At 39.2% G+C, this 26,430-nt stretch overlaps 1 long non-coding RNA gene across 2 annotated transcripts in view; it reads right to left on the reverse strand.

Moving 5' to 3' along the window:
- Window positions 1–19,674: 19,674 nt before the first annotated feature.
- The window catches only part of LOC107968435 (uncharacterized), a 65,060-nt gene continuing 58,304 nt past the window's right edge, over window positions 19,675–26,430 (reverse strand). For both annotated transcript variants that reach the window (XR_008539413.1, XR_001709622.2), the window contains 2 exons: window positions 21,031–21,148; window positions 19,675–19,949 (listed from right to left, as the gene is read on the reverse strand). This is a non-coding gene — a long non-coding RNA (uncharacterized LOC107968435). The remainder of the gene's footprint in view (window positions 19,950–21,030; window positions 21,149–26,430) is intronic.

Here is a 26,430-nt window from a genome sequence, read left to right on the forward strand (position 1 = left end):
GTTTTAGAGCCATTTCTTATTTTTAGAAAAAAATGTGTTATTTGCAAAGGATGTTGGAAGTTGGGGGAAAAAAAGCAACAACAATACACACATTACCAAAATGGAAACATATTGTAGATGTTCTAGTTTCAGGGAAAAATATAACAAGATTTTTTAAAAAATTTACATAATTTGTTGTCATAATTTTGTTGTCTTTGGTGCATGTCCTCAATTTGCAGAATCATTTAAACATTTCTATATTTACTTGAATAAAAATAGGAATTTCATTTGTTGGAGCTAATGATTCCAACCCAAAATATACTCTTGTGTAATTAGAGCAAAATAAACAGGTGCGTCCAGCGTCACTCACCGTATGCCTGAGAACGGGCAGCCCATTTGTAAGAGGAGCTAAATATTCTCCAACCTAACCAGGAGCTGGGCTCTAATTGATTACCTTTCTGGGTCATTTTTGAAATGTCTATTAAATTTTCACAAGAGGTCAAAGTACCCCAAAGTGTCCTACTCTTTTTCCCTTTCGCTCTATGCCCCTAGACAGAAATACATAGAAATGAATGCCTCCCAGTTTTCTTGAAGAAGCCATTGGTTGTTAAGTTCATGGCTCTAAATGTGCTTAGATGAAAGGTTTTCTTGTTTTTCTTTTCCGTTCTGTTCAGGTTGCCGTATCAGATACATTGAATTTTGTTGTTGTTGCTTCAAAATCTTATCAGTTTTTTGTTTGATTCATGTAATGGAAATGAAGACAAGAAAGAAGGAATTAACTATTGAGTCTGAAAGTTGCCATTTTAAAAAACTTTGACCTTCATGTGTTTTCATACCTCATCCCAGAACTTTTGGTTCATTTACTTCCTTGGGCTCACCAGAGATCTTGCATATACCTGTGATTTGTGAAGTTTTGTTCAGAAGCACGTTGAATTCAAATATCCCATAAAATCAAGTGATTGTGCTCTACTATTTTTCTGAAGCCTCCTTATAGGGGCTAAGTAAACTTTATTTCCTCAAAAAGAAATCATACATTTCTTCTATTGAATTTGATAGAGCACAAAACAGATGTGTTATGTAGTGTTTGCCTGAAATAATGAAACAGGATTTCTATTTAGATACCTCAAAATGTGTGCTGGCGCTAAGTTCTACCTCTGTTCCAGAGAGAGAGTGCAATGTTATACCAGAATGTGCAAGCGTTTTGGAATCATAGCAGAAATGGATTCAAACTCAGGTTCTGCACTGGTTGACTATGAACCCGGGCAAGTAACTTAACCTCCTTAATACTGTTTGTCTATTTGTAAAAGAATTACAGGAATAATAACAATGATGATGATGGTGATGATGATGATGATGATGATACCTGCCTCATAAACTTGTTCTGAATATTAAATGAGACAGCATATTTGACAAACCTAGTACTGTAAAACTGCTAAATAAATGCCCTTGGCTTCTCTCCCTAGCCTGGACAGTAGCCTCCTAAACATTCTCTAATAGTTCCTTCTCAAATATATATATATTTGAAAGCAATATCTCCCTGAAACAGATATCTGACTCTTAGACTCCTAGTTCCTTATAGCACAGGTCTAAATACCTTAATCAATGTTTGGAGTTCCCACGACATAGCCCAGTCTTAGTGACCTGGCACATCTCCCTCTCCTTCACATACCTTGTATTGCAGTCCAATCAATGTGCTTCCTTCTAAGCCCTACTTTCTTTTTACTGCTTCAGCTCCTTGGTGAATTACCCTGATTGGGATTAATTTCTCTTTTCTCTCTAAAGCACTTTACATCCGGAACATTCTGACTTGGGGTATGTCCCATCTCTGCCATATACTGTACTGTAAATTCCTTAGGTCCGTGGCAGAATCTCTGCCCTCTTTGTATCGAGCCAGCCAGCACTTAGCATGTATGCCACTGCTTTTACACCATGATGTACTCAAGCATACTTTTAGGTAGAGTGGCCACGTAATTTATCATCTAAATTGGGACACCTGTTCAAGAAAGATACTGGACTTAATAAATGCTAATACCACAGGAAAACCAGGTGGTCTATAACTCAGAGGTGAGAATAAGACTAAGAACAAATTAATGTTGCCACTCAGTATTCTAACCCATTCCAAAAAGCAAGGGATTCGCTATAGCGCAAATTCGTCACTCATGTCTTGGTCCTGATTCTGCCTCTTTTTAGGATACTGCTTTCAGGACCATAACATGACTCTTGCTTTGTAGGTAATGACTGACTTTCCTTATTTTTCTCAGTCCCACAGTCCTGCTAATGGCATATTAAAGAAAACCTGCTTCCCAACAGTGGGTTGAACTTAAATCTGTGTTTGAGGATGGAATAGCCATTTTAAGTGTTAAAAAAGCTGGGTTAGTATCAACAGGATGTTCATAGCTAATTTAAATCCGAGCATATTCAGTCTAGATAGCTATAGGGAGGGGGCTGACTTAGAAAAGCGTAGGGTAACATATTTGATAAACAATTGAATTTTAGAAATAATTATAACACATGCAGAAGATACTTATAAATGCTCATTGGTCCCAGAAGGTTTCATTGTATGACACAGCTACCACTTGGTGGATGCTTCCACACTCACTTTAACAATGTTCACAGAAGCACAGTAAGCTCTCTTTGCCCACACTACGTGAATCTTGACAATACATTTGGAGTTGACTAATTGATGGAATGATTTGTATGTTAAGCAAAATTATGTTTGAGATCTTAGCATTAGGCTTTCTTAAAATGTGTTGTCTTCCCCATGTTAATTCTGCATTTACTGAGAAAGAAATATTCTAACATCACGTGTTAATTCCATTATCTTTAATGAATTGATTATTTCTAAACGTGGAGAGGGAACAAATCTTACATTAAGAATCTCTGTTACTTGGATACACTCCTTGCAGAATGACAGTGTGACAATTCAACAATGCTATTTGCACCATATTTGTATAACGTCTACACCCCATGCATGGGTGTATTGTTTGTCTGGAAAGTTTGAACATCAACCAACATTAACATTTTTTCTTAGCTGTCTGCTCTAACAGAGGCAAGCCTAAAGGACATAAATGCCACATCCCTCAGACAATTGTGTGAATAATTCTCCCTGGGTCCATTGCTTCTGGGTTTTGGCCTTGGCTCCTGGTGTTCACAGCATTAAGAGGGTTAAAGGTTCTGGCATGGTGAATTTATTGTTGACATCTCACAGTCCTTAAAGGCAGGATCACTAATGGGTGACCTTGGGGTTCGACCGTTCCAGACCCAAGAAGATCAAGTCTCACCCCCCTCCTGCAAGTGCGATGACCCCTCTATTCTCACTCTCCCTGGCCTAACCTTTAACTCACTGATCTTTGACCAAAGTATTAAACAAACACCTGCTTGGGTCTGTGGTCAAAGACTGTGGACTTGAAGATCTACCATCATTTCATGTGAATAAGCTGTGGTAATAATAATGAAATATAGAGCAGATCTCTGGACACGCTTACAGTAAGTAATTATATTGTTACTGACCACATACAACATAGATTTTCTAACAACCCATGTATACGGTGAATCAATGTTAATCAAGATGACCAGAGTATTCATGGGTTGTCAGTGGATACACTAAGGCTTCTATTATTTGCATTAACACTGACAATAGTGCAGCAATATTTATTCCCTGTTACTAAAAGAGACCAAACCTAAAATTAAGTTTAGAATACCTTAGATTTGCTATTGACAGTAAGTAATGCAAAATGCATTGATGCTTAACAGAGGTACCGAGGATCATTGAAATGATTAGATGAAAAGAATATTTGGTGAAATCAAGTGACATAAATTTTGTGCTTTGTGGGAAAGAGGGAGAAATGGTACATTGACAGTGTACTCTGAATACTTAAATTAAAAAAAATCAGACTTCTTTTTGTTGCTCTAAATTGTTTCACTGATGCTTTGTAAAAACAGGCTCACTTGATATGGTGAAACCTCCTAAAATATAAAATCACACCAGGAAAAGTTTTTACAAAAGACTAGGGGAGTCTCTCACTATGAATAGTAAAGTGTTATTCAAAAAAGACCTACTTTGCTGTTTTTCATTAGTCTAGTGTAAATTGTTAGGGCTCATCTTTATAAATCAAAATCAAATTAGATACATTTAATAAACCAATTACACCAAAGAGTTAAGATTTAACGACTACTTTATCTAAATATTTTATAAATAAATGACATATTTCTGTCGCATAACCTTTACTCTACTTAGAAACCTTTAATGAATTTACAGTTCTGTTTTAGCAAGTGAATAATACACTCCCGTTTTCTGAGAGCACCGACTTCAGAAATGCTCAACACCAAAATGAAATTGTATGATATACAGAAGAAACTTCATACTTCATTACATATCTGCAGCCTTTTCCATGATACTATAATGTTCACAACTTTGAATGAAATAATTAATAGCACTGCAGAATACCACGCCATCAAATCCAGATTTTTTTCTCTACGCTAAAATTGATAGTGCTTTTATTGGTATATATAGAACTCTATTTTTTCTTATTTCCCCTTTCATTTGGGGAGAGTTGCTTACTTTTTTTTCTGATCTTAAGTAGGTCTCATAAAGTAGAGCCAATATCACCACCCCCCACTCTTATCCATACTCTACTCTTTTATATGCCTTTATTGTAGTTTTATTTATTCATATATATTTCGGATGCCTACTCAGTGCTGGGCACTATGCTAAGTGACTGGAAAAGGTGAAGATAAGTGAAGCTTCATTTTTGCATTTCTATGAGTTTTGGACAAGGAAACCCCAACATTTCATTAAGGGAGACACTTTTTATTAACTACATTTCTTCTATAAACCCAGACATCAAAATAACGTGGAAAGACACTTAACCACACATTATTGAGTAAGAAATACCTATTTTTATAATTTACATACACTTCTATTGTAGTTTTATTTATTCATATATATTTAGATGCCTACTCAGTGACAGGCACTATGGTAAGTGGTTGGAGAAGGGTGGAAACTATTTGCAACTCCCATTCACAGACTAGGAAACTTCAGTTTCCCAGTGTTAATCATGTATGTTTAAGCGTCTGTCCAGATTAGGAAACTTCAGTTTCCCAATGTTAATCATGTAGGTTAAGTATCTGTCCAGACTAGGAAACTTCAGTTTCCTAGTTACCCATCTAGTAACTGGTGGAGCTGAGATTTAAATTCAGACAACCTGACCCTAAAGCTTTTCTTGTAACCACTATTTCAACTACCTCGCAACCTGAGCAATAAATCCATTTAGAAGGCCATGCACCTTGGTTTCTACCTCTCCCATGCTGCCTTATTTGACATTGCCATAGATTCAGCTGGGCTTATGTCAGTTTCCTCTGTAATTTCCTGAGATAAAAAACTAAGCTTCACTTATCTTCACTTTCCCCAACCACTTAGCATAGTGCCTGGCACAGAGCAGGCATCTAAAATATATATTAATAAATAAAACTAAAACAAAAGTATATATAAATTGTAAAAATAGATATTTCTGTCCCAATGTTAATCATGTATGGTTAAGTGTCTGTCCACATTATTTTGACATCTGGGTTTGTAGAAGAAATTTAGTTAATAAAATGTCTCTCCCTTACTGAAACATCAGGGCTTCCTTGATCAAAACTCATAGAAATGCAAAATCTCGGTCTTGATTAATTTGGGCAGATCCTTTGGGCATGTGTGTGTTTTCTCTTCTGGCAAAGATATTGTCTAACACAACCTGGATAAAGATGTTTCTATGGATCTTTCTGCCTTTCAATTACATGGCCTGAAAATGAAGTAATCTGAAAGCTAGGAGTTCTCATGCATAAAACATAAATGCCAAATAAGTTAACTTGCTTAATTAAAAAGAGAATGCACGTGGGTGTGATTAGATGGCCCAGCTAAGAATGGTTTTCTAATACATTTTAAGAAAACTCTTGGAACACAGTTTCAACTTTCTCACTTTATTTCATAAGCTCAACCGAGTTTCACGATAAAAAATAATTGACATGGGAATTATTGAAGGCTTGAGCAAGAGGAGAAAAATAGGGAGACCAAGAAAAAGTCATATCCATGCATTTCCCTTTGTTGAAGGTGGTAGTTAAACCACGGTGTCTGTTTCATCACAGCAACTTATTGTAAACCCATGGCTGGCAAAATCGAGACCCTGAAGAGGGACCTTTGAGTTACGTGCTGAAGTACTTGTTCTTAAACTCTGCCATGTTTCCCTCCATGAGAAAAATTTCATAAAGCAAATTTCTACACCAGGATTATGTAGTGATTCCTGTTTTCCCCAAATGTGTTGATTAGCAAAATGATAAGCTACTTTAAAAAAAAGCAAAGTAAATGAAATTGTCTGCCACCATCACCATAGCAGGAGCCTGAACAATCTTTAGCTCAATTTCATCATGGTTAGACAGAAATACATGACGTCTTCTCTGGAAGGAAAGGACTTTAGCTATAGAATTATGGATGGGAGAAAGAATATAGAGAGTCATTGTTTATCACAAGTGGCTTTGGAAGCATAAAGAGTTCTGAATTTTCAAATTAGAAATTATTAAAAGAAACCAAAAATGGAAAGCTTTCTTGATGGCTGTTTATGTGTATGCCTATGTAGACATACACATGCAAATCTTTTAAAGAATTGTAGCATAGAGTTTTCAAAGAGAAATTCAAAGGTATATGAGTGATATGAAAAGAGCATTCCTGAATGAAAAATGTGCATCAGTCAAAAGCATCAATAAATATGTCTTTTTCATATGCAAATGACAATTTCTAACGTAGAGGAGGCATTGTTTTATAAATAGTGAGATAATATTCTTGAAAAAGGTTACCAGTGATTATATAAGTTATCTCTTTCATAAAGAAATTTAGAGCTCACAGTTGCTCTTTTCATTAAAATGGGCTTCACATCCAGACTCATGCTGAAAGCCAAACTCTGAATTTTAATTAGAGATAATAAATAATTATATCACTTAGGAAACTGAAACTATTAAAGGCTGCTAGTACCAACTACTGTATTTGAAGGGTGGGTAGCGATATACAAATCACATTAAAGGCAGTAAGTGGTAGGTGGAAAATTGGCTATAAATGTGGATAAATTCTAAAGCTAACCAGATAAAAAAGGAAACATGCATTGGGCTAGTTATTATCTTCGATCCATGTGAGCTGAACTCCTTACTTTGAGATGATTATAACATTCTCCATTCCCCAAATAAGGTGAATACTGTTTTTATTCTTGATAGGGGGAAGGAAGAGAGGGCAGGGTGAGCTGTAATTCATATTTCCTCCAATGAGAAAAACAAACTTTTTTTTTCTTCCTCTTCTTTCTGTCTCTCCACCTCCCGCCCCTGTTTTTTTCTAAAGAAGGCACATTGACATTTCCAGAGAAATTACTACCCCAGAGTCAAGGGCAGAAAAAAATGCAGAGACAGACTTCCCCAACCTACACAGCCCAGAGGGACCAGCTGATGCATAGAAAGCAGAGACTCAAGCCATTAGAGCCGGGACTGGGGCTGACACTGACCTGAGCCGCCACCCGGCATTGTCCCACCATCTGCACAAATGTGAACTTTGCCTTCAAAACTTGGCTTCTCAATTAACATGTCCAGCTGGGGGAGAATTCCATCATTTCCCTAATATCCTTATTGCTACTGGCCTGACATATTAATATTAAAAATATATGTGCACAGATCAAGGATTTTCTTAAGCACTTCTGTTTTTATTGCAGATAATAGGCAGGAGGTGGAAGCAGACACAATATAATTGGAAAAGCATAACCCTGATTAGGCGCTGATTGGAACGCTGTTATACCTTACATTTAAAACCTTTTTATTATTAGAACTAGCTGTCAAAACCAGGCACTGAATCTCCCATGAAATAGACGCAAGGGCATGTGATGCTTCGCTACTTCAGTGCAAATAAATTTATAGTTCAAAGTGCCATTTTCTTTGAATATGTCCTTAAGTATCAGAGAACTGTCATGTGCATGGCTGAGGTGTTTGTAAAGATGTGTCGTCTGGCTTTAATTTGTTCTCTTTTAATAGAGGCTCATCATCATTCTCAGTTATTGTTCATTTTAATGTGTTGTACAGTGACATGGTAAAGAAATAAAACCCTAGCATCACTATTTGATGAAAAATGGACAATATTTGTGAGGGTAGAGAGGTGGAGAAGCTATTAACCCTAATCTTAGGAAATAAGATCATGAAAGGAATGGAGGCTTTCATATAATCTCAAAGTTAGCAGGAGTCGTCGAAAGTCTCTTGGATAAATGTTTAGTTTCTGTAGTCCTACTTTCTGGGTTTAAATCTGAACTCTTCTCAATTCGGTATGATCTTGAGCAAATCATTTAATCCTTTCAGCTGTATGTTTTCTCAAAAGGGGTACTGTTCCCACCCCAGGGTGTCTTTGGGAAGATTCACTGAGAAGATGCATGGAAAGTGTTCCAAAGGATACGTGGCAAATAGTAGCCACTCAGACACTCTCGCTATCATTTTGTCATGTAGCTGCATTCTAACAAATCACTAAGTGATTTTCAAAGCCTCTGCTTGCAATACATGTCATGACAAGGCCCCCTCCCAGCTCCTCTGGCCAACATTTGGCACAGTTTTCCCAGCTGGAAGCCTCCTTGTAGTATTCTTACATGTCTCACATCTATTTCCCCCTTTCACCTCATTCTGTCCCGTATATCACAGAGAACCAAGCTAAGGCTGCTCCTGCCCCACTCCCCTGAAAGCACTCACTGATGGTTACCCAATCTGCTCCTTTCAATACTCTCTTCTTTAGGCCAGTTTCCCAGATTGCTCAGTTTCTCATATCACCTGGATTCAAGTCTCCCACCATTCAGAACTGCCCAGTCCAACCTTGCTCTTCAGTGTCCCAGATTGTTCTACAAACTGAGCTGCCTTTAGCAGAAGCGCCTGGACCATGGAGTGGTGATGGCTGGGCCTTTGCAGCCAGTTAGAGCTGGGCTCAAGTCTGGTCTCTACCACTTCGTCTGTGTGACTTAGGCACAGGGGTTGACTTTCTGAGCTTCAGTTTCATTATCTATATAAAGTGAGAATTAGGTTCCTGCCCTTGCTGTCTTGCCAGGAGGATGGAAGATGGAATACCCAAGAAAGGCAGAGGAGATCAACTCATGAGAGCTATTTCTCAGAGCCATATGTTTGTCAGTATCTAGGGCTAGATTCCCTTCTCCATCACTTCTGAACAACGACACAGTTTTGTGTGTGTGTGTGTCTCAGTGTTAACAGGACACATCTAGTGTAAATTAGCTCTTAGCTAGAAAAGAGATGTTGACCTTCAAATGCAGCACGTGGTGAAACAGTAAGAAAGAACAGGAGAAACTCTAGTAGAAGGATGTTCACTTGTAGAGGGATTCTACACAATGCATCCTAGACCCGACCAAAATAACAGTGGACAGCATTCTAGGGATGCTGACTGAGGCCATACAAAGGCAGTGTTTTCCAGAGACAAGGTAATCAAAGCTAGGTAGCCTGCCCAGTTAAATTGGCAGCCAAGGACCTGGAAATCTAGGTATGAGTGACCCAGCAGGAGAGGAACCTGGAAAAGCAGGGTCTACTGGGCAGGTTTGAGGCCAGGAGAAGAACCTAGAGGCTAGAGAACACTTTTTGAGCTTAGGAGAGCTACTGTAGATGTCATTTATAGGTAGCCCCAGCAGGAAGGGGAGAGAAAGCTGCTGGAGCCACTGATCAGGATACCCTGTCATGAGAATCATCACAGGCATGTTTGGGCCTCCTCTCATTCTCTGTTGATTGACTGATCCACCCCCCTTCCCCTGCATCCCCAAGAGGAACAGGATGCAGGAAAATAAAACTAGTGAAAACTAGTGAAAAAGATAACCTTGAGCTGAGTACTGACTTCCATCCAACCCATTTCACCTGTCTCAGTTTCTTGGCCACTTCTCTGGTTGGAATATTTGGATAGCCTATAGATTTCTGTTTCAATATGCAGGAAAACTAACTATAATACCATTCTTTGGTTCAAAAAATAACCACAAGATGAAACCCTGAAGAGCATTGTATTTTGTATGGATTTGGATTCAGTGGGATTCTGTTATATTAGAGCGGTTATTATTATTGTTGTAATTTGTTCCTAATGGTGTTTGTAGGGTATTTGTTTCATTACCTGAGATAATTTGTGTTGTTCCTGTTAGTTTATATTGAGTTATTGATAAAGGTTACATCTTATACTTAACTTTACCATTGTTTGTTGGTGAGCAAACACCATTTGCATATATAAATACATTGATCAAGCATAACACATTTGCACACATTTATTTACATGCATACCTATTAAATTTTCCACCTATGCCCATCTATCTACTTTTCTATCATCGTCATTTGTACAGAATTTAAGACAAACAGAAATTCTGTTATTCACCTTTCGGGAGCAGCTATGGGAGATAGAGACAAGTTGTGTACAAATGCTAGAATCTGTTTGTAATATAGTCAAGGAAAAGGAAAGAAAGGGTAGGAAACAAATATTGGTCAAACACCTACTGTGTGCCATATATCACGGCAGACAATTTTATATATAATATAAATAATATAATTTCTATTTAATTCTTATAACAATTTGAAAATGCAGATATTATTACCCCTACTGTGTGCCATGTATCATGGCAGACAATTCTATATATATTACTTCTATTTAACTCATAACTATTTTAAGATGGAGATATTATTATCCTCAGTATAGCAATGAGGGGGCAGACTTTTGGAGTTAAGTAATTCACCAAAAGTTGTACAGTTCGATCATGGCAGAGTTAGCCTTTGATCTCAAGCCTGTCTGATTCCAAAGCTTATTGGCATTCCACTACAGCCCACTCCACTGCTTGCTAAGAAAACAAAACAACTGGCCAGGGACATACAAAAACCCCAGCACATAGTAATGAACCCTAACTCACTCCATAGCATAGTTTTATATATATATATATATATATATATATATATCCTGATGTGAAGTTAGTCAGGGTTATATGTACACATATAATCTCTAGCTCATACTGTCTTTATCCAGAGAAGTGACCTTGAGCAGGTTGCTGCCCTTGCTAAGACCCAATTTCACTGTCTGTAAAATGTGGGGTTTGGGCTAAATTATCTCTAATGTCTCTTCATCTCTAATCCTCCACAGTTTTTCCATTATGTCTTACAGTTTCAGCCCTGGTGTGTGCGGCCCTTGCTCCCGGGAAATTTCTGAACATGCTGTGTGGGTTTGCCTGTGTGACATGCAGTGTCCTAAAAGTAAACCTGACTGAGTTAGCAATACACACAGAGTTTCATTCCGACAATGGTCACTAATGATCCCTAATCAAGACACAATCTGAAAGGTAAACAAACCAACAGCTCTTTTGTTTTTGTGAAGTGAGAACTAAGGGTTATTGATTATTCTTCTGACCCAGGACGGATCTGTATAGATCTGGGGAAGATTGATGGCTCTTTTGATCTGAGGATAAGCCAAGCCTGACAACACAATACCACGTTAGAACTGTACTGTCAGTCCGGCACCTGACCGGGCTTGGCAAGGTTCCTCTTATGCTTCTCCTTTCCCTTCGAAAAACTCTGGTCAATTATATTCACATCGTTGCAAAGTATGTCGTAATGAAGAGCTCCGCGTCGGCTTGTGGTTTTTAGATTGGGCTCCTCTGACCATTAGAGATTGAAAAAGTAACAACAAAGGTACTTTTCAAGTTGTATAATACATATTTTCGAAGCATCATGGGAATTGTATATTTATTCATAATAATGCAATCCAGGCTATTTGCTTAATTATGTTCAACTTGTCTGTATCACATAAAAACAACAAAAAACAAATTTGGGATAATATAGTGTGTGCTGCATATTTCAGTGACTCTGGGCTTAATGCAAAACCTTACCGTTTCCTCTGCTCAGCTGCTGGGTGTGCTGACACCATTTACAACATGGACCCATAACTGTCATTGTAAGTTTAAGGCAGGTCCTGGGTATTGTGGCCAGATCTCAGTGGCACTGGAGGCGTCTAAAAGGACCGCTTATTGCCTCATTGGCCCTGGGGCTTATTGCCCTCGTCAAAGAGCTTCACAGCTCCATCTTTAGCCAAGCAAGAGTCTTAAGGCCCACAAAACATCTGCATGGAGGAGACTCATGTGTAAACAGAAGGGTTTGGAAAAGGGACACAAGTCATTACAAAAATGTAAATGTGAAGTCCTATGCATTTACCTGGAGAAGCAAAGATGTTGGAAGCTAAGGACATTAGTCACCTGTTTGTATAAAGTGTGTTATTTTGCCCAACTATTAAATATTTAAGCAAACATTTGTGTATTGATATTGGTAACTATATGTACCTTTCTGCAGTTTTTAATAAACATTCTGGTGTATTTATCCGCAGTTTCCCCCTAGTGAGGTCATACTTGCCTAATAAAAAAGTATTACATTGCAATATTTGATTATCTCAAAGAATCAAGTACAAGGTAGTTCAGCTGTGCCACTAGGATTTGCAAGAAGTGGGAGGCAGGGATGGAGAGGGAACGGGGTTGAGAGTGGTTCACTCACTTGGGAAATATTCCTCTACTGCTGAGTGGGTTTTTTTTTGGAAGGGGGTTGTTAAAGGTTTTTGTTGTTGTTGTTGTTTGTTTTGTTTTTTTGTGTGTGTTTTGAGATGGAGTTTTGCTCTTGTTGCCCAGGCTGGAGTACAATGGCACGAACTCAGCTCACTCAAACCTCCGCCTCCCGGGTTCAAACCATTCTCCTGCCTCAGCCTCCTGAGTAGCTGGGATTACAGGCATGCACCACCACACCCGGCTAATTTTGTATTTTTAGTAGAGTTGGGGTTTCTCCACGTTGGTCAGGCTGATCTCAAACTCCTGACCTCAGGTGATCCACCCACCTTGGCCTCCCAAAGTGCTGGGATTACAGGCATGAGCCACCGTGCCCGGCCTGTTAAAGTTTTTATTTTATTTTTTTAATGATTTTTGATTCTATAGTGATAGAATCAATGACCGTGTTATAGACAGAGGCCATGCTAGATAAGGTTCAGCTTCCAACACACTGTGTCTCTACCCAGCCTGCTGTGCTGCCTCTGAGGCCTTGAGACAGTTTAGAAAGGGGCAGCTCCGTTGCTTTTGTGTTGGGAGCATTCAATATCCAAAAATGATAAGTGTTTGGGGTGATGGATATACTGATTACCCTGATCTGATCACTATGCATTCTATGTATCAAAACATCACTCTGTACCTTACAAATAGGTATGAATATTATGTACTAATTAAAAATAAATAGGCTAGGCACAGTTGCTCACACCTGTAATCCCAGCACTTTGGGAGGCCAAGGCTGGAGGATTGCTTGAAGCCAGGAGTTCAAGACCAGTCTGGGCAACATAGCGAGATCCTGTCTCTACAAAAAATTTTTAGAAACTTAGCAGGGCATGATGGTATGTGCCTGTAGTCTCAGCTACTCAGGAGGCTGAGGTGGGAGGACCACTTAAGCCCAGGAATTTGAGGCTGCAAGTGAGCTATGATTGTGCCACTGCACCTCAGCCTGGGAAGCAGAGCAAAATCCTATTTCTAAATAAATAAATAAATAAAAATAAAATGTAAATAAATAATAAAAACCTCTGAGAGTTCTAACAATTGCCCAGTAGCCTTTCCCAGGGGCCAGGAGGGTGGGCCTTAGTTGCTTGTCAACCAGGAAAACTGCTTTGATGTCTCTGTGTATAAGTTAGATAGAGGTGATCTGAGCAGTTATCATGAGTGAGGTTAAAAAAAAAAATGTTCTTCACCAGTGCACCAGAATACTTTTTGTCTATATCTATTTCACATAGATTTTGCCTGTATCTATTTCATGGTCTTAAAATGTAAAAGTAAGATTGTCAAGAATATGTGAAATTGGAGCACGCACACACACACACACAGAGAGAGAGAGAGAGGGACGGAGAGAGAGAGAGAAGAAAAAGAAGGGTACCCTTGTGTTGAGGGCATTGTTCAGATACGCCAGCCATAGTTCCTGATGTTGTGAGGTTCCCCTGCCCTGCTCCCAACTCATTGGCTGTCAGCAAAAGGTTATCAGCGTTTGTTTTATGACCCCAGGGAGCAGCAAGCCTATGTCCCCAGTCTACTGGTAGGATTCTCCACTGATGTTTATAGCAGCAGCTTCTCAACAGAAGCCCACCCATACAGGTCAGGCTGCCCCGTGAAGGTCAGATGTGATCACCCAGCGGCTGTCAGGAGTTGCCAGAGTTAGATCACTTACAAACATATAATGTGATACACCTTGCATAAGGCATCTAGGCTGACAGACTGTTTTGCCTGTCAGACAATTGTAGGGAAATGTTTTCAACCTTGCAACATGTCCAAATATACTAGTCTGAAGCATATGTTTGACTGACCTGGCTTACAAAGTGGCTCCATTTTCACCAGGGAGGAAAAGCACTCTTCTTTCTTCTGAAATGTTTCTCATATACTTCTCTTCTGTCTATATTTTACTCTTCACTACTTTCCAAAAAGTTTAGAGATGACTACAGAGAACATAATAGAAAGGTGATAAACCACAAATACCAAATTAAGGAAAATATCTCAAGTCAAAAGGAAAAGAAGAGAATGTGTTGTCAAAGCTGAGGAAAGCTACCGTGGTAGGACACAAAACTTCTCTGTGAGTTTCCTGATGGCTAAAGCAAAGAGAGAAGCTTGATTGTCTCTCTTCAATGAAAGAAAGCCTGTCCTCTCATAACGAGAGAAATTCTACTACCCTGGCTCTGTTCTACCAAAAAAATAAAATAAAATAACAATAGCAGAAGGCGGGGAACAAATTATATAACGGACCTCAGGCAATTCGTGTCTTCAATATAACCTAGATAATTGCTACTAGAAACTGACTGCGTCCGTTGGCACCCCAGTTATTCAGGAACAACTTCTCTGATGAGAACAATTAGCTCTCTGCGGTATGGATTCATGGGGGTTGAGAATCCTCTTTGCTTCCCTCCCCTGGCCAGTTTATTTGATTAAAGTCTAGACAGTATCAGCAAACTAAGGACTCCAGGCCAAATTCAGCCAGCTTCTTGTTTTTGTACATAAAGTCTTCATTGGGACACGGCCTGCTCATTTATTTACCTATGATCCATGGTTGCTTTCAAGCTACCATGGCAGATTCAAGCAACAGACACTGTATGGCCTGCAAAGTCTAAGATATTTACAATCGGGTCCTTTACAGAAAAAAATTGTCCATTCCTGATCTACAGAAGGACCTGAAAAAAAAAATCTGTCATCAGAACGATACTACCTGCTTAAATTCAGTTACCCTGGGAGAGATCACCCACTGAATCATTATTGGCCGTTAAGAACTTCATGTAAATTAATCTTTGTCTAAATAACCAATTTTGCCGGCTACCTGAGTGAGGAGAAAAAGGAAATGGGAGCCAGGGCAAGTAAGTTTTGTTTAGGAGCATGGTAAAATGAAACGATTGAGAGCCTGAGGCGTTTGCAGGGTGGATGAGCCTGGTTGAGGTGTTGTAGTGGAGGGTTCCGGAAGACTGACAGGCAAAATGATGGCTGTAGATGGCATTGGGGTGAAGGGCGTGAGGTTGGGAGAAGCCATGGCGGGGGTAAAAGCACATGTGAAAGGCAAGTCAGGGATGCCCTTCCTTTCTGAATTTTACCTAAGACCACCTCTATGGAGGTGCAGAATGTGGACCTGTACCGCTTTCACCGGTTTTCCAAGTAGCATAGGATGGTGCAGTCACTGTCCACTTAAAGGAAGCTGCCCAAAGAGAGAGGAGCTGAACTAGCAAACATAGGAAGCTATTAATGAATATGGCAGCTTTAGGGTTCAACATGGGCTTGCAGATAACCTTCTGCTTATTTCTAAAACATATATGTGGAATGTACCTACAAATGTCAGTAGAACTAGAAGGATGGTTTTATCCATTTGTACTCCACGTTAGGTCTAGCCCTCTTACCTGTGCTTTATTTGTAAAATTAACTAAAGATGCAAATTAAATTGAAAGATATAAAATGCAATTAAAAGAACTTTTCTACTAACATTTGAATGTACCATAAACTTTGAAAATTTTGGTTTGATGTTTTTCTTCTTAAAAATCAGGTAGAAAAGTTTATAATATTTAAAATATACATATATATATCTAACATTTCAACTGGAACTCTGTCTCTCTATCCGAGACCTTTTCAGCCTCCATACTCAGTGGATTTAAAATGTGTGAAATATGCAGCATCACTTTCTGCATTTAATCAGGGAGGGAGAAGAGTTGTATTTCCATGTATATATAGAATATCATGGGCATATTATGTTTTTTTGCTAAATGAAACTTCCCACTGAAATAGATTTTTTTAATGTGAAAATCATTACTTTTAAAAATTATCATCTTTATAAAAAGTACCTATTATCGAAAATCCTTTTTCAATTTTAGTAAACCTAAAATTGAGTAATAAAAAAAGTAAAGACCCTGTTATAGAACTTAGTTGAAAATTAATGTGTTTATTGAGCTCTTCCTGTGCTGTCTGCCTTGCTAGCTGCTGGAGGAGATAAAAGTATAAGAAATTAGTCCTTCTCCCAGGGTCTTTCAAAATAGTAAGGGAAATCAGGCCAATGGAACTAAAACTAGAAAGGCAGTGATTACTAAATTGTGTAACACCTACTGTAAATTCAGTAGAAAACCAAGAGGATAACAATAGATTTGGGATAAAGCAGTTGGAAAAAATTATGTAGGACCCCAGACTAAGCATCATAATGAATAATAGAAACACACTAATAAACGGTGATTATTAATGATTTGTATAATCTACCCATTGTAGGAAAATGAATGAAATAGTTTAGAAATAAATAAATACTTTTCTCAAAAATGTTTTATTACTGAAAACAATTCTAAAACATAGTAAAGTGCAAAATACTGAATATTCTTTCTACATATTCAATTCTTAAACAAAAGAGATGGTATTTTTGACTCTCAGAAATACATTGAACTTAAGATGACATGAAAGACAAGATAATTTCTTAGTCAATAAGCTAAGATAATGCCATGCTAACATGGGTAATCTCTTTTTATCGTGTTACTAATTCTGCAGCTTGAGGACAGGGATTTTGTTGTTTTGTTTTGTTAATTTCCATACACCGAGGAGCCTGGAACAGTCTCTGGCACAAAGTGGAAATGGTAAATATTTATTCATTTAATCAAGACAGGAGGGCATGTAAGAAGACAGGTCTATGAAACATAAGGCGCCCTAGAAATCCAGAATGAAAACGAAGGCAGATGAGCTGTCTTTTTCCTTCGATGAAACATTCTTTGTTCCAATTATCTCATTTTTTTCCAGATAAGTAGCATATATTGGTGTAGACTAGAGAAGGTATTACCATCCCCCTTCTAAACATTTAATACAGTGGGCTGATGAACACAAATCACCTGTTTCTCATTTGATGCTTAATACAGAGTTCTATATATTATTCAACCCAATAGCTGTATTGAAGTATGAATTTTTGCATTCAAAAAGACAATCCATTTTTGGAAATCTAAGAGTTGTATGACTATCCTTAACCATGAAAAGTATTAGTAAGACTAAGCTTTGAAATTGCATTATTATTTTTTAAAAATCTCCATTTACAAAGATATTAAATAAAAGCTTTCAACCTTCACTTTTGAACAGGAGACTAAGACATATTGTTTGGAAGGAGTGTCAAAGATTATACTTATGACCAATAGGAAATTGATGAACCAAAGAGGAAAAATATGGCACTGCAAAATACCTTGCACGATTCCGAAGGGAGAACAGAGCCCAAAGTTGAGAATGTGTCGAAGGGAAAGACCACAGCACAGTCAGTGCATCCCACTGATACAACCCCTGCTGACCTAGGGGCAGGTTTTAATCTTTACATCTAGTAGCATAAAGGAATAAAAGGCATTCACACATAGCAACTATTACTAGGAACGAAAGGACTGGAAAAGCAACTTGGATGCCCACATGTTACTTATACCATGTTGTGATTTTATTTTACTTCATTTTAATTTTGATTTATTTATTATTATTATTTGAGATGGAGTTTTTCTCTTGTTGCGCAGGCTGGAGTGCAACGGTGCAATCTCGGCTCACAGCAATCTCTGCCTCCCAGGTTCAAGGGATTCTCCTGCCTCAGCCTCCCAAGTAGCTGGGGGTACAGGTGCCCATCACCACATCTGGTTAATTTTTATATTTTTAGTTGAGATGGGGTTTCACCATGTTGGCCAGGCTGGTGTTGAACTCCTGACCTCAGGTTATCCACCCACTTTGGCATCCCAAAGTGCTGGGATCACAGGCATGAGCCACTGCGCCTGGACTGATTTTATTTTTTTAATGCATTTCTTTATAAAATGGAGAAACTGATTTCTCACTGTTTAAGGTCTATGAAACCAAAGCCTTCTTCCTAGAAATATATTCCTCAGTGCAAGCAAAATAGAGAGTAATAGTTATTGTAAAGAAAAAATATTTTACATAGACTATTTTCATTTTAATGATAAATTATACATTTAAAAATAACCAGCAAACTGAATAGTGAGTAAGATAGAATTAATGAGTTAAAAAGATTTTGGAATTTTCTTAGTTATTTGTAATACACAAGATTGTCAAAAGTTATTTACTTATCCTGTATTATAGAAAAAGCTTAGCCTCATGGAAAGTCATCTGATTAAGAAACGTGCATCTTTTACTAGATCCAATGTTTTCAGAAGTAAACCATGATTCTTGCCACAAACTCCCAAGTGTGTTCGAGTCAAAGATTTCTATTTTATGAAAAGTGTACAAAACTGGATTTCAAAAAATTCATGTCAATTGAGTGCAGTAAAAGCTGTATGTTATGCCCCAGACATTCTATTAAAATGTCTAAATAGGACCATTTCTTAATATTTGTTTATTCCTATTTTAGTACGAGAAGATTCAATTAGTGCATTCCACTAATTTACAAAGAACTTGGAAATTTCAACAGCTTCAGCTTCTTCCTTTATTTTTTCTACAAAGTTTTATCTTTTTTTTCCTTCTTAAGCAAAGTGTTATGTGACCAAAACAAGAAGGCTTCCATGAACTTTGTCTAGAGATATTAACCAGCTGAAACAGCTATCTGACCAAGTTAGAAATATGCAGATAATGAAGATGTCACTTAAAATATACACACATTTGGGATATGCAAGGAAAAGTAGTATGCGTATAGCAATGATATCTTTGATCATGGAAAGAACTCAGAAATACAGGAACTGTGTCGAGGGTGGTTATCATCAGCCCATTTTCTATTCCCATGCACAAATCATTTCATGCATTCTACAACCCAAGCCCCGATGTTGGGCTTCAAAAGCAATTTCAGCAGCAAAATAAGGTGCTTTTCTTCAATTTTCAAGCCATTTGTATGAGGTTAGTGTTGTTTACCCACCTGGTACACTGATATTTACATACCCCTTTAAAGAAAATTGGTAGGTATGATTTATGGAGTACTGTAAGAGCACAATTTTCCATGTAGTGCACCTAATCTGAAAGGGCACTTGCAAAGATCACTGTGGCCATACAAATACCAAGTCTTCTCTTTGGAATAAGTTAGGATATTCATTTTTCTTGGAAAATGTCAGCAGTACCCTACTCCAGGGGCTAGTTTATGCAGATAAATGCGTAAGCCTTTAATCTTAGAGCAAAAATACTCTACACAAATGTAAAAGCAGTCCATCTATCACTGTTAAGACCTGTAATTTGTTTTTGTTTAAATCTCAAGCCAGGGCAGAGTGGGCAACAGGACCGTCAACATGGTATCTCACACATAAGCTGAGATCAAGTCACGTAAACACGCTGAGACGCTCAACCCAGGTGGCTGGCACAGCGTGGGGCTCACCCAGCCAGGACTGCTCTTTCTGGCTGCCTCTGCACTTGCTCCTTTTGCAGCTAGAGGCTTCCTGTTCAACCCAGTGCGTGGGAAATTGCCCAATAAGTTGACTCTCCCAACTGGCGTTTTCTCTGCCAATGAAAAGCATTAGTCAAAATTCAGGTAAATAAAACATTATTACTTACAGTTATTATTACTAACTTGAGGGTTCACTTCAATCCAAGGAGAGAAAAACCAACAAATTATGCCCTTTGTGAATTTACTTTCTTTTCCCAAAAGAACAATCCTGTTTAGAGATAATCTCTCACAAGTAGTCATACTTCCCGTAACTAGATACTTCCCATAGGTAGTCATCCCCAATCCTGAGATCTTTACCTTTGCAACTAACTAGAGAAAGAATGTGCAGTCAGTTGTGTTTAATACAAAGCTGCCTGTTGCATATTCTTGCCTTCTTTTCCTGCTGTACATAAGCTATTCTTGGAACTTGAGTTTCATCCCAAATCGTGGTTCTTTGAAAAACATTTTCTAATATTACATTTAGGAGATGTGAATAAGAGGTAAAATATGATTATAAAATGTTTGCCTGTATGTCTACAGAGGAGAGAAGGTGGGAATGCAGGAAAAGATAATGTGTCTGTTTACCCAGATGAGATTTTGCAAATGACCATTTGGAGTTTGCTGCCTAGTGGCTGGCCTTCAAAGGGTTTGTGTTTGAGTTAGTTCCAACAGCTGACATTGATTTCACCATATCTATATTGTCAGAATAAAAGGAAATTACAACCATCTATGCAAAAGATGCCCTTTTGAAAATGTGGATGTCAGTGTGGAGATGCAATGCAATATGATAATAACAGCTGACACTATTTTATGTTTCTCCAGGAGGGAAAGTGAAACAATGTACCACCTGAATTGGATTGGGGCATTATGCCAAAAATATGTATTCTTCTGATTTTTAAGGATTTAAATAGGAGGATGATTTGATCAATGTATGTAGTACTATTTGAGCAAAGCTGAGCACAGTGATAGTAAATAAAATTTAAATATAGATTTAAAAATGAGGCTGGTGTAGTGGTTAACGCCTGTGATCCCAGCACTTTGGGAGGGCGAGGCGGGCGGATCACTTGAGGTCAGGAGTTGGAGACCAGCCTGACTAACTTGGTGAAATTCCATCTCTACTAAAAATACAAAATTACCCAGCATGGTGGCACACACCTATAATCCCAGCTACTTGGGAGGCTGAGGCAGGAGAATAGCTTGAATCCAAGAGGTGGAGGTTGCAGTGAGTGGAGATCATGCCATTGCACTCCAGCCTGGGTGACAGGAGAAGACTCTGTCTCAAGAAAACAACAACAACAACAACAAAAATGACCAGTGCTGAATTTAGTCACCTAGGGGAAAATTATAATATGTCAATAGCAAAGAATCTCTAATTTCTGGGTGATAAAATTAAGCACAAATTCTCCAGCTCATCATGTCAAGCATTTTGGTAAAGGCAGTACCCCTTGTAGTAAAGGCAAAAGATTTAGTACAGCCACTATCCCTGAACCCACAGCACATGCTATACTTCTGCACTTCCAACTCTTATCTCTAACTGCCTCTTTGGCACCCCTGCTTTAATGTTTAATAAGCAACTCAAACTTGTCACATCCAAAAACAAACTCAGTCTTTGGCCCACCACTTCCAAATTTGCTCCGGCCACTGTCTTCCCCACCTCAGTGACTGCCCACTCACCATCCCTCCTGTTGCTCAGGCCAAGAGCCTGTGAGCCAGCCTTATCTCTTTTCTTCCTCTCATGCTCCACAATCCCATTAATCAGCAAATCCTGTTGGCTCGTATTTCAGTCTGATTGCTTCTAGAAATTCTGTGGTTTCAGGCAGCGTAGATGGAATTAGAGAATACTAAGCTAAGTGAAATAAGCCAGGCACAGGAAGTCAAAACACTGCATGTCCTCCCTTACACGTGGATTTGAAGACAATCAAACCCAGAGAAGCAGAGGGTAGAGGGCAGGTGACAGAGTCTCGGGGTTGTAAAAAGCAGATGATGCTCAAAGGGCACAAAATCCCAGACAGGAGGAATATGTGGGATTTCTTTTTTTAATTTAATTGAACAGCCTAGTCAATACAGTTAATAAATAGAGTATGGTACATTTCAAAATTTTGAGGAGAGTAAATTTCAAATGTTCTCAGCCCACAAAAATGTTAAGTATATGAGGTGATGGATATGTTAACTAGCTTTATTTAATGCTTCCATATTGTATTCATCATTCTATACTCCATAAACGTATAAAATCATAAATAGTCAATTTTATAATAAAACAATGACTTAAAAAATCTGCTCCCTGGTAACCGTCATTATAGCTGCCATCCTGGTCCAAGTCCCACCTAGGCTCCCTAAATAATTTTCAGTAATTTCTACCTTTGTTCTCTACAATTTCTTATTATCACAGCTACAGGAGGGAGTCTTGCATTGTCCATGAGATGAGATGAGGCCACTCCTTTGCTCTAAATTCTTCAGTGGTTTCCTCAAAAATTTCCACAGGGCTCCAGATCTCTAAACGCTCTGACTGCCCCTCCCCACCTCTCCCCATCTCAACTCCCGGCCGTCAGCTCCTTGCCCACTTTACCCAAATCACCCCATCTCCTGGCACTTCCCCAAAGGTGCCTCAGAACTTTCCCCTGGCTGTTTCTTCTGCCTACAATCCCCTCTCCCTGGATGAAAACATAAGCGGGGCCTCATCTCCTTCAGGTCTTTCCTTAAAACTCTCTGCCTGGGTCCCTGTCTGTGGCTCCCCAGTCCCCCTACCCTTCTGCTATCCCCATCGCCCTCCTCCAAGTATTTTATTCCCACAGCACTCATCACCATCTGACACAGCATATGTTTTACTCACTTTATTGTTTACTGCATATCTCCCCCCAGGAAAATATAAATCCCCAAGACCCGGGATTTCTGCCTATTTTGCTTACTGCTGCAACCTCAGTGCCTAGACAAATGTTTAGCACGAGGTAGGACTTCAAATGTAAATATTTGGCAGTTGAACAGACAAACGTCTTTAACTACCTGTGAGTTGCCAATAATTTTATAGCTTGTAATCTTTTTTACCTACAGAGCTTCCCCTGGAATGTAGATGCTTCAGGCCCACACAGTGGCCTCTACACATTCATATCTCCTTAATGAAACTTACGAACTATGTGGGAAATGAGAGGCCAGGAATAGCCTCATATTAATTTGTTCAGGCCAAGTTTGGTTACAGTCATAACTGATTGAGGTCTTGACCTTGAGTGAGAAAGACCCTGAGGGTTAAGAACCCAGAGGAGAGAGAGAGCAGGAAAATGTGGGTTTAAATCCCACCTCTGCTGTTTACAGTTGTATAGTCTTATGGGAATAAGTGAGTTTTTGGCCCTCAGCTTTCCAATCAATGACATGGAGGTGGCAACAATAGTACCCTCTCACAGATCTGTAGTGCAGATGACATCAGATAATGTTGAAATCTGTATAAATTCAGTAGGTTGTGCTGTCACGGTTTCCACTGAAATCATAGTAGGCCACATGTTGTCTTTCGCGTCATGTACAATTTGGAAAATGTACACATGGCATTGCATGGTTCCTGCCATGTTATAGGCAGCAGATCCGTAGTGACCACGATTACTGCACATATTTGAATTTTGCCTGAATCCCTGGCTCAAAGAAACATCATCTCCATCCAGAGTATTTAGAATAATAAAATTAAATTCCCCTCTCATTACACGTGCTGTAGTTTTAAATGTATCACACGTGCTGTAGTTTATAACCACCCAGGTTATAAAATTAGACACAAAAGGATTCCACTGGATCATTTCAGTCTAAGGCAGGGGTCAGCAATTATGGGCCACAGCCAAATACCACCCACCACCTGTTTGCCTACAGCCTGAGAGCAATACATGTCAGAAAAAATAAAAATAAAAAAGATACAATTTTGTGACATGTAAACATTATATGACATAGAAATTCCAGTGTCCATTAATAAACATTTATCAGAACACAGCCATGCTGAGTCCTTCACATATTGTCCCTGGCTCCTTTTGTGCTACTTGGGTAGAGTTGAGTAGTCGAGACAGATGATTCATGGCTCACAAAGACCAACATATTTACTGAAAAAGCTGGCCAACTCCTGGCCTAAGAAACCTACTACCTCAATTTAATGATAAACCTGGGTTGGTTTCTATTGATTGAGTAGCCAAAAGCAGTTGATGTGGGCAAAGTCCTACACGTGGGACGGCCACTGCTTGGAATTACTGCTAAGTAGGTTACATGTGTGTCCAGGCAGAAAGATATTCACAGAAACATGGCTTCACAGTGTTTTGGATGTTCTTTATTTCTCCTTCGCCTCCTGAATAAAATGGTAGACTACATTTTATGTCTTCTGTAAAGAAAGCCTACTGTGGGCTCAACAGCTTACTCTTTATCTCACATTGCCTTTAAGCAAGGTCCTGTGTTCCATGTCAAGATAGAATTTGGCCTAAACACTTAGTGCTTTCCCTGAATGCTTTATTTGAATTAGTTTCCCCTTCCTTCGGAATTGTGCCTACTTTCCCACGAGCATGCTTTTCCTGAGATGTCAAGGTCTACTAAATTTGGGCTCTACAAAGCCTTACTTTGACTAAATCTTTTTCTTTTCTTCTTTTCCTTTCATTGCCCTGACTAATTTGAAGCTACCATTTCCCTTCAATTGATAATTCATTAAAACAGAAGATCACAGTGCTTTTGTTTGTGCAAAGGGTGTGGGTGTGTGCAAGACAGCTTTTGGGAGAGCACTGGGAACTTCAACACATGTGCAGGTCTGACTTCAGAGCCCTTAACTGTGCAACATCTTTCTCTTGACCTTCGGTGGGGGGTTCCCATGGATACAGCTGCTGGGCTTCAGGCCCAGAGTCCGCTCCTCTGCTGAAAGGCTCTTGATTGGGTGATGAGGAAATGGCTGAGGACCCACGAAGTTTGCTTTCCTCTATTGTGAGTCCTGTGACAGCAAGGAAATACCAGCTCCACTTTCCCAGCTTCTTCTTGAAAAGGGCCCTTGCAGCCGGAGGACTGGCATTTCCCTGCATTTCTAGTTTAATTAATGTCCAGGAGATGAACTTTGATTTCCACCCACAGCAGCGTAAATTAGATGGAATGAAACGCAGTACTCCTTTTCATTTCTGCTATTTTTACTAGCTGGCCATCCTTTTCTCCCTCACATAATACAAACATGTAGTGGAGTTCTAGACTGTATCCAAGCATGAAACATAGGACCACATAAAAATCTGCGATCTGATGCCAGTCCTCTGAAATCTGGCCTGCCTCCGTGTTCCTAGACATCCCTATCACTGTCTGTGTTAGGAGACTGCTCCATGAAGTATAGACCATTAGAAGCTTGAAGGCGGGGTGCTACGGTGTTTTGTGCTGGGCAATTCAAGTTTGGGGAGCAGTGCTATGGTCCTGGTTAAAGACTGCTGGCCTTGGGATATACAAAGGCAGTGGATACATGGGTGTAGTCTCCTGCTGACAGCAGAGGGCAGCTCCTTGATTCTCCCTAACCTGTCTCACTTCTAATTCCCTGCCATTGCAAGGGAGAGGGTATCCTCTGAGGCTTCAGTGCCATCACCCTAGGGGTTGGCTCCTTCCTCCAGTTCAGTAAGAAAACATACATGTGAAAAAAGAGAAATGATGAGTCCGAGGCCACATACAGGTTCTGAGCTTCTGCTGGGGAGGCCGTTTTCTGCACTGGTTCATGGGAGTGCTTGAGTCAGACTCACCATTTATCAGCTCTGTGATTTTAGGCAACTTACTTAACCTCTCTGAGTCTCACTTTTCCTCAACTATGGAAGGGGGATGATAATTGTCCCTACTTCATAGGCCCTTGGTAAAGACTCAGTGAGACAGACCATGTAAACAGCCTTAAATAGCCACAGATCTTAGCTACTGAGTAGCAAATCTAATTGCTCAATAAGGATTGGATTTGGCTGTTGCTGCTGTGATGATGATGAATACAGGCCAGCACTTCATGTCCTTGACAAAGAAGAGTCTCCTCACCTCCAAGGACCTCTTAGGGATTTAGTCTTTAGCATCATAAAAAAAATGAGAATAAAAATAGTGAATCAACTGATTTTAGGTGGGGAGTAAGGCTGATTGTGAATTTCTTAAGCGCCAACAAGGATGTTCCTGCTGTTAAATTTGCCAAAGTGCTCTGAGGTTGTTTTCACAGAATCATGACATTCAGAGTCCCAGAAGCAGCAGTGCCACTGAGACTGTCCAGTCTGGTCCTGGGGCATTTCTAAGTGTTTTAAAATGGCTGCTGACCAATTAGGGAATGACCAGAGAAAGTTGACAGGAAATCAAGGAGGCATTGAGGAGCTACATCTAATGGGAAGCGAAGGACTGAATGGGACTCTGTTTCCCCTGGGCCAAGAAGACTAAGTGACAAGTGGATGCCGTCAGGAAAAGGGCCAATGGTTTGCACTTTGTCTACCTTCAGAACAGCCTAGCACCACTCAGGAGAGATTTCAAAGAGAAAGTTTTGAGCCCAGATTTAGAATTAATTTTTGAATCAATGGGTTTGCCTCTTAGTAAAATTTCCCTTGGTGTGGACTAGTAGAA

The sequence above is a fragment of the Pan troglodytes genome, chromosome 16 (genome assembly GCF_028858775.2).
Source record: "Pan troglodytes isolate AG18354 chromosome 16, NHGRI_mPanTro3-v2.0_pri, whole genome shotgun sequence".
In the NCBI taxonomy this organism is placed as follows: domain Eukaryota; kingdom Metazoa; phylum Chordata; class Mammalia; order Primates; family Hominidae; genus Pan; species Pan troglodytes.